This window comes from Tachyglossus aculeatus, unplaced genomic scaffold (genome assembly GCF_015852505.1).
Source record: "Tachyglossus aculeatus isolate mTacAcu1 unplaced genomic scaffold, mTacAcu1.pri scaffold_78_arrow_ctg1, whole genome shotgun sequence".
In the NCBI taxonomy this organism is placed as follows: domain Eukaryota; kingdom Metazoa; phylum Chordata; class Mammalia; order Monotremata; family Tachyglossidae; genus Tachyglossus; species Tachyglossus aculeatus.
The window spans coordinates 3,196,264-3,211,019 of record NW_024045093.1 but is presented as its reverse complement, the minus strand read 5'-3'; the positions used below and the strand labels follow the sequence as shown (position 1 = coordinate 3,211,019).

At 43.0% G+C, this 14,756-nt stretch overlaps 1 pseudogene; it reads left to right on the top strand.

Moving 5' to 3' along the window:
* The first annotated feature begins 10,892 nt into the window (after positions 1–10,892).
* Positions 10,893–11,711, top strand: LOC119924062 (annotated as a pseudogene).
* Positions 11,712–14,756: the final 3,045 nt, after the last annotated feature.

Genomic DNA, 14,756 nt, shown 5'->3' with positions numbered 1-14,756 from the left:
CCAATCTATTGCCATGGTTTTCCTGTAGTTGGGAATGGAAGGAACCCATTCTGGGACGAGAGAAATCAGCCATGCAGGGGCCCTAGGGATTATCCTTGCCTGAAGCACTGCACCTGCATCCCTGAAACTTTCTCAAAAACATCAGAGGAAAAAACAGTTAAGAATTGCTCTCCCTCCTGGGTCCCCAGGGAGTTTGAGAGGGCAGATAGGGCTGGGGGCTTGGGGATGATTCTGGAACTAGAGGAGCCTCCCAGAGTTCTGTTATGCACCCACCACAACAATGCAAGTCCCTGCAGCGACTCTGCGGTTGGCAGCCTTCACATCGGGCAGGTGTCTGAGAATGGTGACAAGGACAGAAAAAAGTACTGAGGAAGCTGGCCACAGGCCTCACACACTCCAGCCGCAGTACCCACAGCAGGGGACCCTGTGAATCCAGCCCATCCCAACAGTCTAAGATACGTCCAAGGATCAGATGCTCCACCTTCCCAAAGCACAGGATTCAGAAGGACCTGGTTGGCTTTGACACTTGTCCACTGTGTGACCTTGTTCAAGTCACTTCACTTCTCTGAGCCTCAGGTGCCTCAATCTGTAAAATGGGGAATAAGACTGTGTGCCTTATGTGGGACAGGGACTTTGTCCAACCTGGTTAGCTTACATCTAAGTCAGCACTTAGAACAGTGCCTGGCACATATTACACACTTCATAAATACCCCCAAAAAACTATTGAATGCTTCTATGGGTGGCAATAGACCTGGTTTGAATAATCAGCTCTGGGTCCTTGGTAATGAACAGATTGAAAATGAAAATAATAATACTCATAACTATGGGGCTTGTTATGCCCCAACTATGTGCCAAGCACTGTTCTGTGTGCTGAGATAAATACAAGATATTCAGGTTTGACACAGTCCCTGTCCCACATAGGGCTCACACTGTTAATCCCCATTCTACATTTGAGATAACTGAGGCCCAGTGAAATGAAGTGACTTGCCCGAGGTTACTCAGCAGACACGTGGCGGGGCCAGACTTCAAAACCATGATCTTCTGACTCCCAGGCCCATGCTCTATCCACTAAGCCACGCTGCTTCTCCAGCTACACAAAAACACATCGGGCAGCACCCTTCCAAGGCTCCCACAAACGCCACATACTGGGAGGCAGGGAAAAGCCACCTGATTTCTCCACGATGTCATCCAGAGGCTGCCAGACTGGCTGGAGTCCTGGCTAGGCATACCCGAGAGGCCTAAGGACACTGCTGTCTCCTGAGCTCCCTCTCTCCCCTCTACATTTAGATTGCTGTTTTCCAGCACTCTGAGGAATCCCTTTCAGGGCTCAAGCTTTGCGAGGCTGGAAAGAAGAAAGGGAGGGAAAGAGAGAGAGATAAAGAGAGAGAGAGAGAGAGAGAGATAAAGTGAGAGAGAGGAAGAGAGACTTCCCTGATTCCTGGGCTGGGTGACTAAGACATATCAACTTCTATTTCCTCATCCATTACCCACATAGGCAATTTACAGAGGCACCATGAACTAGTGGAAATACTCTGGGCTGGGAGTCAGAAGACTGTTTTTTAATCCCAGCTTCACTATTTATTTGCTATATTGCCTTGGACAATTCACTTAACTTCTCTATGCTTCCGTATCCTCATTGATAAAGTAGAGATCAAATCCTATTCCCCCCTTCTTAGAAGGTGAGCCCTCAAAGGGGCATGGAGTGTGTGCACTCTGAGTGTCTTGTGTCTACTCTAGCATTTAGTACAATGCAAGACACAAAGCAAGAGCTTAACAAATACCACAGAAAAACCCTCCCCACAATCTTGGCTAAGTTGACAAGGTTATTTCTGGGTTCTGTTACTCTCCCCTCCTGAAAGGGCTCTGTCTAAGTCTTGCACTTGGCTGTTGTACCTGTGGTCCTCCGTCTCTATGTGCCTGATCACAGAGGGTTCATAAATGGAGCCGCAGCTTAATAAGTTGTCCCACTGTGCTCCTCCCACCCCCTCTCCCCTACAGCCTCAGCATCACAGGAACAGTCCTGGAGTTGGCTGGGAGAATCATGGACTCGTCCACCTCCTGAGAGCAGAACTTCCTGAAGGAGAAGACATCAGAGCTGAGAGGGTCTGAAAAACCTTTGGCCCCGGAGGCCAGGGGTTTGTATACAGAAGATGTGTTGCAGTTATGTGGTACTTCAGGTAGTAACTCAAGGTTGTAATAGGCTTTAAAACCCCAGAACCTTTTCAATGCATGGGAAAATGTTAACAATTATCCACAATCCTCAGGATGGAGAAATGGCAGTAGTTCAGGCAGTTGTGTGATAAGATGAGTAGAAGCAGGCAGTGGGATTGGGAACTGTGTGTTTTTTGATAACAGATCATTAATTTCCTGATTAATGTTTTTGGAATATTTAATTAATAGTATTTACTGAGCTGTTACCATTATGCAGGACACTGTATTAAGAGTTTAGGAGAGAACAAAATAAGAACATAACAGAGTAGGTAGACATGTTCCCATCCCCCAACAAGCTAACATTTTAGAGAGTGAGACAGGCATTAATATAAATAAGTAAATTACTACTATGTACATAAATGCTGTGGAGCTTAGGAGGGGATAATAGAGGGAGTAAATCCAAGTGCAAGGGCAACGCAAAAAGAAGTGGGACAAGAGGAAATGAGAGTTAGTCAGGAAAGGCTCCTTGGAGGAGACGTTCCTTCAGTAAGGCTTTGAAAGTAGGGAGAGTAATTTTCCATTAGATTTGATGAGGGTAGGGGTTCCAGGTCAGGAACAGGACGCGGGTGAGTGGTTGGTGGCATGATAGAATTGAGGTACATTGAGTAGACTGGAAATGAAGTCAGTATGTTGGCATTAAAGGTGTGAAGTGTCCAGGTTGGCTTGTAGAAGGAGAGCAGCACGATGAAGTAGCAGTTGAGGAGATGAGGTAGGAGAGGGCAAGTTGACTGTGTGCTTTAAGCCGATGGTAAGGAGTTTCTGTTTGATGCGGGGGTGAAAGGACAACTACTGGAGGTTCTAGAGGAATGGAGAAACATGGACTGAACATTTTTGCAGAAAAATGACCATAGTAGCAATGTAAAGTATGGACTGGAATGTGGAGAGGCAGGAGACTGGGAGGTCAGCAAGGAAACTGATAAAGTAATCAAGGCAAAATAGGATTACTGTGGTAGCAGTTTGGAGAGGAAAGATCAGAATTTAGAGATGTAGTGAAGGTTGAACCATCAGCACTTAATTACTGATTGAATTTGGGGATAGAATGAGAGAGAGGAGTCAAGGGAAATGCCAGGGATAGGGGTTTGTGAGATAGGAGGGATGGTGGTTCTATCTGTAGTGATGGGAAAGTCATGGGGAGAGCAGGGTTTTCAGGGAACGATTAGAAGTTCTGTTTTCAACATGTTACGTTTGAGGTAATGGCAGGGCATACAAGTACAGATGTCCTCCCTGTAGGCAGAAGGAAATGCGAGACTGCAGAGAGGATGGGCTGGATATATAGATTGGGGATTCGTCTGTTAGTTGAAGTCATGAGAAAGAATGAGTTCTCCAAGGGAGTAGGTGTAGATGTAGAAAAGAAGGGGACCCAGAACTGAACCTTGAGAAACACCCTCAAATATAAGGTGGGAGGCAGAGGAGGAGCCCATGAAAGAGACTGAGAATCTGTGGCCAAGTTAATAGGAGGAGAACCAGTAGATGATTCTGTCACTTTCCACTTAGTGCTTGTCTTGAGTGCCTTCGAGTAGGGGAAGGTGAATTTCCAGAGGCGGGCTCTTGACAATACCCAAATGTACATCTCCATCCCTGATATTTCTCCCTCTCTGCTGTCTCGCATTTCCTTCTGCCTTCAAGACATCTCTTCTTGGATATCTTCCTGTCACCTCAAGCTTAACACGTCCAAAACAGAACTTTTTATCTCCCCACACAAACCCTGTCCTTCCCCTGACTTTCCCATCATTGAAGACCACAGCATCATCTTTCTTGTCTCACCAGTCCAGAACCTTGGTGTTATCCTTGACTCCTCTCTCTTTCATTCAACCCACTTATTCAATCCATCACTAAAGGTGGTGTCAGTCCCACCTTCACAACATCTTCCTTCTCTCTGATCAGCCTTCTCTCTGATCTCCCATCCTCATGTCTCTCTCCACTTCAATCCATACTTCATGCTGCTGCCCAGATTATCTTCGTCCAGAAACGCTCTGGGCATATCACTCCCCTCCTCAGAAATTTCCAGTGGCTACCAATCAATCTGCGCATCAGGCAGAAACTCCTAACCCTCGGCTTCAAGGCTCTCTGTCACCTCGCCCCCTCCTACCTCACCTCCCTTCTCTCCTTCTACAGCCCAGCCCGCACCGTCCGCTCCTCTGCCGCTAATCTCCTCACCGTACCTCGTTCTCGCCTGTCCCGCCATCGACCCCCGGCCCACGTCATCCCCCGGGCCTGGAATGCCCTCCCTCTGCCCATCCGCCAAGCTAGCTCTCTTCCTCCCTTCAAGGCCCTATTGAGAGCTCACCTCCTCCAGGAGGCCTTCCCAGACTGAGCCCCTTCCTTCCTCTCCCCCCTCGTCCCCCTCTCCATCCCCCCCATCTTACCTCCTTCCCTTCCCCACAGCACCTGTGTATAGGTATATATGTTTGTACATATTTATTACTCTATTTATTTTACTTGTACATATCTATTCTATTTATTTTATTTTGCTAGTATGTTTGGTTTTGTTCTCTGTTTTCCCCTTTTAGACTGTGAGCCCACTGTTGGGTAGGGACTGTCTCTATATGTTGCCAATTTGTACTTCCCAAGCGCTTAGTACAGTGCTCTGCACGTAGTAAGCGCTCAGTAAATACGATTGATGATAATGATGATCTTCAAAATCTGCCCTTTCCTGTTCATCCAAACTGTTACCACGTTAATACAATCACTCATCCCATTCTGCCTGGATTACTTCATCAGCCTCCTTGTTGAACTTCCAGCCCCCTGCCTCTCCCCCCTCCAGTCCATACTTCACTCTGCTGCCCGGATCATTTTTCTACAAAAACTTTCAGGGTATGTTTCCCCACTCCTCAAAAAACTCCAGTGGTTGCTCAGCCAGTGCTTCATGAAATAAATATTCCTCACTATTGGCTTTGAAGCACGCAATTAACCTGCTTATCCTATGTCACCTCACTACTTACCTAGCGCACACACTTTTCTCCTTTAATGTGAACCTTCTCACTGTGCCTCAATCTCGCCTATCTCGCTGCCGACCTCTCAACCACATCCTGCCCCTGGCCTGGAATGCTCTCCTCCTCATCTCCCCTAGTCTCTTCCCAGACGGAGCCCCCTCCTTCCTCTCTCCCTCCTCCCCCTCCCCCTCCCCCACGCCTTAGCTCCTTCCCCTCCCCACAGCACCTATATATATGTATATGTGTTTGTACATATTTATTACTCTGTTTTACTTGTACATATTTATTCTATTTATTTTATTTTGTTAATATGTTTTGTTTTTGGTCTGTCTCCCCCTTCTAGACCGTGAGCCCGCTGTTGGGTAGGGACTGTCTCTATATGTTTCCAACATGTACTTCCCAAGCGCTTAGTACAGTGCTCTGCACACAGTCATCGCCCAATAAATACGATTGATTGAATGAATGAATGAATGAATGAAATCCCTCAGACAATTACTCTCCCCAGCTTCAAAGCCTTATTTAAGGCACATATCCTACAGGAGGCCTTCCCTGACTATACTCTCCTTTCCTCTTCTCACACTTCCTTCTCTGTCACTTTGACATGCTCACTTTGTTCTTCCCCTCTCCCAGTCCCATAGCACTAAATGTATATATCTGCAATTCATTCATTGATATTAATATCTGTCTCCCTGATTCTGTACTGTAAGCTTGTCAGAGGCAGGAAATGAGTCTGTTTATGATTGCACTTAGTGCAGCAGTAAGCATTCGGGGAATATGATTGAATGAATGAATGAATTGTCTGTGCCCTTGGGAGAGAATGATGCAGTTGGTAGATACCATCCATGCCCACTATCAGCTTACAGTCTAGAGGGGGAGAGAGAGAGGAAAATTAATTACAGATAGAAGAAGCAACAGAGTAGAAGGATTCGTACATCAGGGCTCTGGAGTGGTGTGAATATCAAAGGGCTAGGAGGAATGAACACGAGTGCATGAGATGCAGAAGTCAGAATTAGTGTGGGGAGATGAGGGGTTAGTCAAGCAAGCGGCCGGTCTCAGCTCCGCAACATTGCCAAGATCCGCCCTTTCCTCTCCATCCATACCGCTACCCTGCTCGTTCAAGCTCTCATCCTATCCCGTCTGGACTACTGCATGAGCCTTCTCTCTGATCTCCCATCCTCGTGTCTCTCCCCACTTCAATCCATACTTCATGCTGCTGCCCGGATTGTCTTTGTCCAGAAACGCACTGGGCATGTTACTCCCCTTCTCAAAACTCTCCAGTGGCTACCAATCAATCTGCACATCAGGCAGAAACTCTTCACCCTGGGCTTCAAGGCTCTCCATCACCTCGCCCCCTCCTACCTCACCTCCCTTCTCTCCTTCTACAGCCCACCCCACACCCTCCGCTCCTCTGCTGCTAAACTCCTCAACGTACCTCGTTCTCTCCTGTACCGCCACCGACCCCCGGCCCACGTCATCCCCCGGGCCTGGAATGCCCTCCCTCTGCCCATCCGCCAAGCTAGCTCTCTTCCTCCCTTCAAGGCCCTACTGAGAGCTCACCTACTCCAGGAGGCCTTCCCAGACAGAGCCCCTTCCTTCCTCTCCCCTTCGTCCCCCCTCCAACTCCCCCATCTTACCTCCTTCCCTTCCCCACAGCACCTGTATATATGTATATATGTTTGTGCATATTTATTTCTCTATTTATTTATTTATTTATTTTACTTGTACATATCTGTTCTATTTATTTTATTTTCTTGGTATGTTTGGTTTTGCTCTCTGTCTCCCCCCTTTTAGACTGTGAGCCCACTGTTGGGTAGGGACTGTCTCTATATGTTGCCAAATTGTACTTCCCAAGCGCTTAGTACAGTGCTCTGCACACAGTAAGCGCCCAATAAATACGATTGATGATGATGATGATGATGAGGTGAGTATCATACATGCCTAAGGAGTACAGACCCATTCTATACACAACTTAACTAACTCAATCAGTCAGTTAATCAATTGAATTTCTCCTCTGCTTTCTGTATGCAGCACAGTATACTAAGCACTTGGGATAGTATAGTACAATTGGAATTGGTAGAATGAACCCTGCCCACGAGGCTCTTACAATCTAATAGGAGGGACAGGCATTAAATCAATTACAGATGGGGAAAACATCAGGGAACAAGGATATAATAATAATAATAATAATAATAATAATAATAATAATAATGACATTTATTAAGCTCTTACTATGTGCAAAGCACTGTTCTAAGCGCTGGGGAGGTCACAAGGTGATCAGGTTGTCCCACGGGGGGCTCAGTCTTAATCCCCATTTTACAGATAAGGTAACTGAGGCCCAGAGCAGTTAAGTGACTTGTCCGAAGTCACACAGCTGACAGTTGGCAGAGCCTGGATTTGAACTCATGACCACTGACTCCAAAGCCCTTGCTCTTTTCACTGAGCCATGCTGCTTCTAAGTGCCGTGAAGATGGTGATGAGGTGAGTATCAGAAGTGCCTAAGGGGTACAGACCCAAGTGCATAGATGATGCAGAAGAGAGGGTGAATATGGTGGGGAAATGAGAGACTAGTCAGGGAAGATTAAATCAATCAATCAATCAATTGTATTATTTGATCACTTACCATTTGAAGAGTACTATAATAAGTGCTGGGAAGAGTTGGTGTACATGTTCTCTGCCCAAAGGATATTACAGTCTAGAGGACTTTAGAAGCAGCATGGTGTAGTGGATAGAGCAAGGGACTGGGAGTCAGAAGGTCGTGAGTTCTAATCCCAGCTCTGCCACTTGTCTGCTGTGTGACTTTCGGCAAGTCACTTATTTCTCTGTGCTTCAGTAAACTCATCTGTAAAATGGGGATTGAGACTGTGAGCCCTCAGTGGGACAGGGACTGTATCCAACCCAATTTGCTTGTATCTACCCCAGCACTTAGTACAGTGTCTGGCCTATAGTAAATGCACAACAAATACCATTACTATTATTATTACATTCTTGGAAGATATATGATTGTAAGAGGACTTTGGAGATTCTGACAGGGGTAGTCTCACTGTTGTGCCAGAAGAGGGGTTTCTAGGCCAGAGGGATGTTGTAAGTAAGGGATGGGTGGCAAGAGAGAGGATTAAAGGCATCAAGTTGTTGTTCTTTCCTGTTTAAACAAAACAAAGTGAAAAATCAGTGAGTAAGGAAAAAGGACAGTTCATTCATTCATTCATTCATTCAATCATATTAATTGAGCGCTTACTGTGTGCACAGCACTGTACTAAGCACTTGGGAAGTACAAGTTGGCAACATATAGAGACGGTCCCTACCCAACAGTGTGACAGTTAACTTCATAAATACAGAATTTACATCTCTGATCTATTTTTCTTCAGTCATGTATGCTGGAAAAATGGAAAACAGGAAGGAAGTCTCAGTCTTCGCATGAGCAGAGTTTACCAAATTGCTTTTCCCCTCTCTAGAGAAATCAGTGTACAAATCTTGCTATAGGAGGTTTTTACCTCCCTCAGATAAATGAACAAATCCCCAGAGAGTGACAAGACTGGCCAATTAGGGAATTGAATGTATTCATTGAAGGAACTAAATATGCTTAGTCCCTTTATTATACTAAAATCAATCAATCAATCATATTTATTGAGCACTTACTGTGTGCAGAGCACTGTACTAAGCGCTTGGGAAGCACAAGATGGCAACATATAGAGACAGTCCCTACCCAACAGTGGGCTCACAGTCTAGAAGGGACTGAATATGCTTAAGCAGATGTAGATTCACTGATAGAAATACAGATTCACATATATGCTACAGTGGGTGTAGAATGTCAGGATATGCCACAATTATATTAAAGAGGTTTTGATTTAAGATTTTCTTGGATTATCATCCTTTCTTTTATTGGTTTAAGGATCGGCATCTGACCAAGAAGTCCTGTTTATCCATGAATATGAAAAGGTATGACTAATCAAGGCTTTACAAATAATATTAAAAGGATACCATGGTCACTATCCACAGGGAGAAGTCAAAGGATTAAGTGACCTACCACATTTATTGGGATGAAATCCTGTGAGAAATGTGTTTAACTGCCAAAATAGTGAGAATGAAAGCAGCCTGGCGGGGGGTGATTCCGTTTCCTCATCTGTAAAATGGGGATTCAATATCTGTTCTCCCTCATACTTAGACTATAAACCCTTATTTGGGCTGGGGTTGTGTTTGATGTAAATACTTTCTTTCTACCCCAGCAGTTAATGCAGTACTTGGCACCTAATCAGAGCTTAACAAAAACTATTATTATTATTGTATTATTATTATTATTATTATTATTATTATTTATTTTGAAGTGAAAGAAGGGAATAATGAGGGAAAAGCTAAAGCAAAACCAAATTCCAGGTACAATGGTCCAAATACTCAAGTGCCCCTCATTTTATAAATTCCTTTGGCAAACAAATAAGATAATTCTGATCAACAGGTTTCTGAAGATGTTTACTCCCAGCACATAGTCTTCCCCAAGACCCAGTGGAAGTAGCCAGTTCCAGTGGCAGGAGTAAAAAGAGCAAATGGCTTCTCCTCTTAACATTTAAAGGTCTCCACCCCAGGATTTGTGGGATGGCAGGACATTTTTGCTTTCTGGAAAATGTAGCTTCCTAAGCAAGGAGGATGCCAGTTCCTTTTCCTGTTTCCTCTCAGTCTGTTAATTCCACCTCCTCCGTTTTAACAACCAGCCTTGCTAATAATAGGTATTACCTTTTATTTTATCCTCAGCACCAGGAATAAGAAACCTCCAACATAATGTCCCTGACTGGCCTTAGTTTTTCAATCACGGGCTTAGAGGGAAATATTACCTCCTTCTGGACCAGTAGGCGATTGTGAGGAACTCTTCTGATCTCACCATGGTTGTATTCATGAAATAATTCTGTCCTTATTTAAACAGTGATTACTTTGCATCTGGAGTATTGAACAACGTTTAGGGTTAGGGCTAGGGGCTAAATCTAACATTAAACCCTAAATATAGGGCTAAATTTTCCTACAGATTTTGAAGATCAGGTTCAGTCTGGTCTGGACATAGGTAGAGGGTTTTTGCCCAAAGGAGAGTAAAGACATGGTGTCCAAATTCAGCTCCCTGATCAAGGCCATCAGCATCTCAGAAGTGAAACTTACTACTTCATTAAGTAGTAGTATTAGCAGAACTTCCTATGGGCAGAGGAGGATGAGAGAGTACAAAAGAAGAATTAGAAGACATTATAACACTTTTAAAATATTTCTTTCCCCCTATACATTAAGACTTACTTGTACTACTAGTTGTAGAAGTAGTAGTGGTAGTAGTAATAGTAGTAGTAATGAGAGCAGTAATAGCATTTATTAAGTGCTTACTTTTTTTAAAGCACGTATTAAGCTCTGGTACAGAGTACACATCTGGGAACTAGGCACGGAGAACAGTGGGAGAAAAGCCCTTCCTTAAAAATAAGCATGAAAATGGGAGAGAAATCAACTCATTCTCAATTTTTGTTTTGAGTTTAAATGTGCCATAGGATGTGAATCGTTGGAGAGCAACTGGATTAAGAATCTATTGTATCAAGACTCTGCTCTTCTCACCCACACTGACTTAGCAAGTATCCAACTAATATTGCATTGTTCCTTCCATCTCCGTGGCAGAAGGAAATCTCACCATGAGTCCTTTCAGGACTGACCAACTGAGTGGATCTGCAGGTAGCCCTCTTTCTGTTTTTTCTCATGGCCTATTTTGTTACTCTGGTAGGCAACCTTGGGATGATGATGCTGATCAAGATTGAGCCCAAACTTTACACCCCCATATACTTTTTCCTCAACAATTGATCTTTTGTCGATTTCTGTTACTCAACATGCGTCACTCCCAGGATGCTAATGACCTTCTTGTCAGAAACCGAAGGCATTTCTTTCATTGGGTATGTGTCCCAAGCTTATTTCTTTGGTGCATTTGGAACCACTGAGATATTCCTTCTGGCAGTGATGGCATATGATCGATATGTGGCCATCTGCCACCCTCTGCTTTATACAGTCATTGTATCCCCCAGAGTCTGTGTTATCCAGCCATCAATTACTTACTTTGGTGGCTTTGCAAATTCTCTTATTCATACATATCTTACATTTAGATTGTCATTCTGCAAATCCAATGTGATCAATCATTTCCTCTGTGAAATTTCACTACTGTTACAATCCTCTTTTTCAGATACGAGCATCAGTTTCCTGGTGATGTTTATCTGTGTTACCTTTAATATCTTGAGCACACTCTGGACTATCCTAATCTCTTATATTCACATTCTTGCTGCCATCCTGAGGACCCACTCTAGAGAGGGGAAATGGAAAGCTTTCTCCACTTGTACTTCCCACCTGACTGCTGTTTTCATTTTCTATGGGACCCTGATCATCATGAATCTCCAACCACATTCAAACTTTTCTCTGAATCAGAACGGATTGGTCTCAGTGTTTGATAACATGTTTATCCCCATGCTGAATCCTCTGATTAACAGCTTGAGAAACAAAGAATTGAAGAGTGTATTTAGGAAAGTAATGGAGACGAAGGTGCTTTCTCTGTTTTTTGATGAGTAAAAGTGGTACTCAGAGTAAATCCTTTTTCCTCTTAGAATGTGTCATAGATATTGGCACTTTTTCTATTAACCCAGAGATAATTTATGTCTTGGGAATGATATCTTACTCCTCCGAAATGCATGATGGTTAAAACTGTATGATCAATTTCTTCCTCCCTCTATACCTCTCTTATGTGCTCTCTCTCTCTCTCTCTCTCTCTCTCTCTCTCTCTCTCTCTCTCTTCCTCTCGCTCTCTTTCTTCCTCTCACTCTCTCTTCCTGAGGGACTATGCCTCCCTTCTTGAGGGAAGAGAAAAAAATCCCTATTGCCTGAGTGTGTATATGACCTACCCAGTGTGATTTTAAAACTATTTTTAGCAGAACCTATATCTCTGAGTGTCCTTAATGAAACCTATTTCGCTAACCATTTATCAACATAGAGATATGTTACTAGTTATTGGCAATATAGTTCTACTCAGAAGTTCACCTAAAAAGCGAAAGGTTGAGGGAACCTAGATAGAGTATTTTTTCTCTCTCTTCATTAATAGCACCTACTTTTATCTATCTCCTGATGTATCTAGAAGGATGTGCTGTTGAGAGATGCCACCTGGTGAAATGCTACTTAGTTGTCCTTTGAGTTCAAAGATGAAATTTTTAAGGATTTAAGCATTTAAGCATGGGAGCTTTTTTTGTGTTTTGTGTTTTGTGTTCAGTTTTCTTAAAATTCTCATGTGCAGGCACATTTTTTTTTGCACAGGATATGTGCTCAATAAATACCATTGATTGATTAAGTGGGGATTGGATGAATAACCATATCTTTCTGAGTAAGAATGGTTCATGGATTGAAATTTCCTTATGGCAAGAGCTGTGCCATTTACTTCTGCATCTGCCCAAGCACTTAGAAAACAGAGTAGGTGCTTAGTGAATAATACTGATGACACCATCCTGGACTGGCAACCACTGGCATCTCCCTACGGTCTAGTGTCACAGTAACTTCTTTGAGGTTGTGTTTCACTATGGTTTAAAACAGTTATTCTGTCTCCCCTTCTCACAGTTGCCCTATATTAGCACCCAAGAAAATAACCACTTATGTATCTTCCTGGTAATTGTTCTTCTTTCATAGTCTATCCAGGAAAGTTGTAATTCAGTAAATATGTCTTCAACACTGAAACACCGACTATATTCCAGGAACTTGCCTTTTGTAATCTTAGATGGCTATTTGTTATGAAGTAGAACTGCTTGATATGAAAAGTGACTTATATGTGCTTGTGATGAAACTACTTGAGGAGCTGGATATGTTATCTTTGGGAATCCCAGGTTTTGTCTCTCCTTGGTCTCATGAGCAGATTCAGACCTGGATGTTCACAGTTCTAAGTATCAGCTACTTCTCTAGCTTGTAAGTTCCTTATAGGTGGGAAACATGTCAATTCTTTATTTCGTACTTTCCAAGGACTTAGATAATTGTTTGGCACCATGTGGACTGTCAATAAAGGATATTACCACTACTAAAAGGAATTATATTTATTATCGTTTTTGTTCCCTTCCAGAGAAGCATAGGAGCATCTATGTTTTGTGTTCAGTTTTCTTAAAATTCTCATGTGCAGGCACATTTTTTTGCACAGGATATGTGCTCAATAAATACCCTTTATTGATTAAGTGGGGATTGGATGAATAACCATATCTTTCTGAGTAAGAATGGTTCATGGATTGAAATTTCCTTATGGCAAGAGCTGTGCCATTTACTTCTGCATCTGCCCAGGCACTTAGAAAACAGAGTAGGTGCTTAGTGAATAATACTGATGACACCAGTCTATCTACCAGTAAATCAAAGGTACAGTGATGATATCTGTAGAGAAAGATTGAGAAATATGTGCCTTAAGGAAGAGTTTAGAATCCAAAATGCAATTCACTGTGTTAAATATGACTGTCATCAATTTCCTCTATCAGTCTCCTAATTCAGAGTAATTATTTTCCCAAAGCCTCACAAATCATGAATTTAACAAAACAATCTAATTGCATGTCTCAAAATGAGCATTCATTAAGTCAATGAATCACTAGTATTTATTGAACACTTACTGTGTGCAGATAAACGTACTAAGTGCTTGGGAAAATACAGTACAACAGAGTTGGTAGACATGTTCTCTGCACACAAGGAGCTTATAGTCTAGAGGAGGAGAGTCAATAATATAAATAAATAAATAAATACATACATAAATACATAAATAAATAAATTACAGATATATACATTAGTGACATGGGGATGAGGGGGGGTGAATAAAGTTTACAAATCCAGGTGCAGTGGCCTCACAGAAGGGAGGAAAGGAGAGCTTAGTCTGGAAAGGTCTCTCGGAGGAGATGTGATTTGAATAATTCTATGAGGGTGGGGAAAGTAATAATCTATCAATTATGAAAGGGGAGAGAATTCCAGGCCAGAGGCAGGATGTGGGTGAAGTGTTGGCGGTGAGATAAATGAGAACAAGTTACAATAAGTAGCAAAGGGACTAAAGGAGTGAAGTGAGTTTGCAGAGTTCTGACAGAAAATCGGTGAGGTAAGATAGGAGGAGCAAGGTGATTGATTGTTTTAAAGTTAATGGTAAGGAATAAGATCATTCGGGTTGGCAAGGTCTCATTCTAAACCATAAGGTAGAAAGATAGTTGAAGGAAAGGTGCATGAGTGGAAAGTTATGCCAATCATCTCTGTCCTCATAATGCTGATGCACAGTGGTATCATTTAAGCCAAGTGATGGGGTAAACAAGATAGGGACATAAACTCTATAGGTGGTTGAGAGTACTTCAGGGCTTATATGGTGAGGAAGTGCTCGAGTGGGAAGCAGTGAGGCCTAATGGAAAAAGCCCAGGCCTGGGAGTCAGATGACCTGGATTCTAATCCTGACTCTGCCACTTGCCCAATGTATGACCTTGGACAAGAAACACAATGGTAATTGTGGTATTTGTGAAGTGGTTAGTATGTGTAAAACACTGTTCTAAGCACTAGGGTAGATACAAGTTAATCAGGTTTTGCACAGTCCCTATCCAACAAGGGGCTCCACAGTTTAAGTAGGAGGGA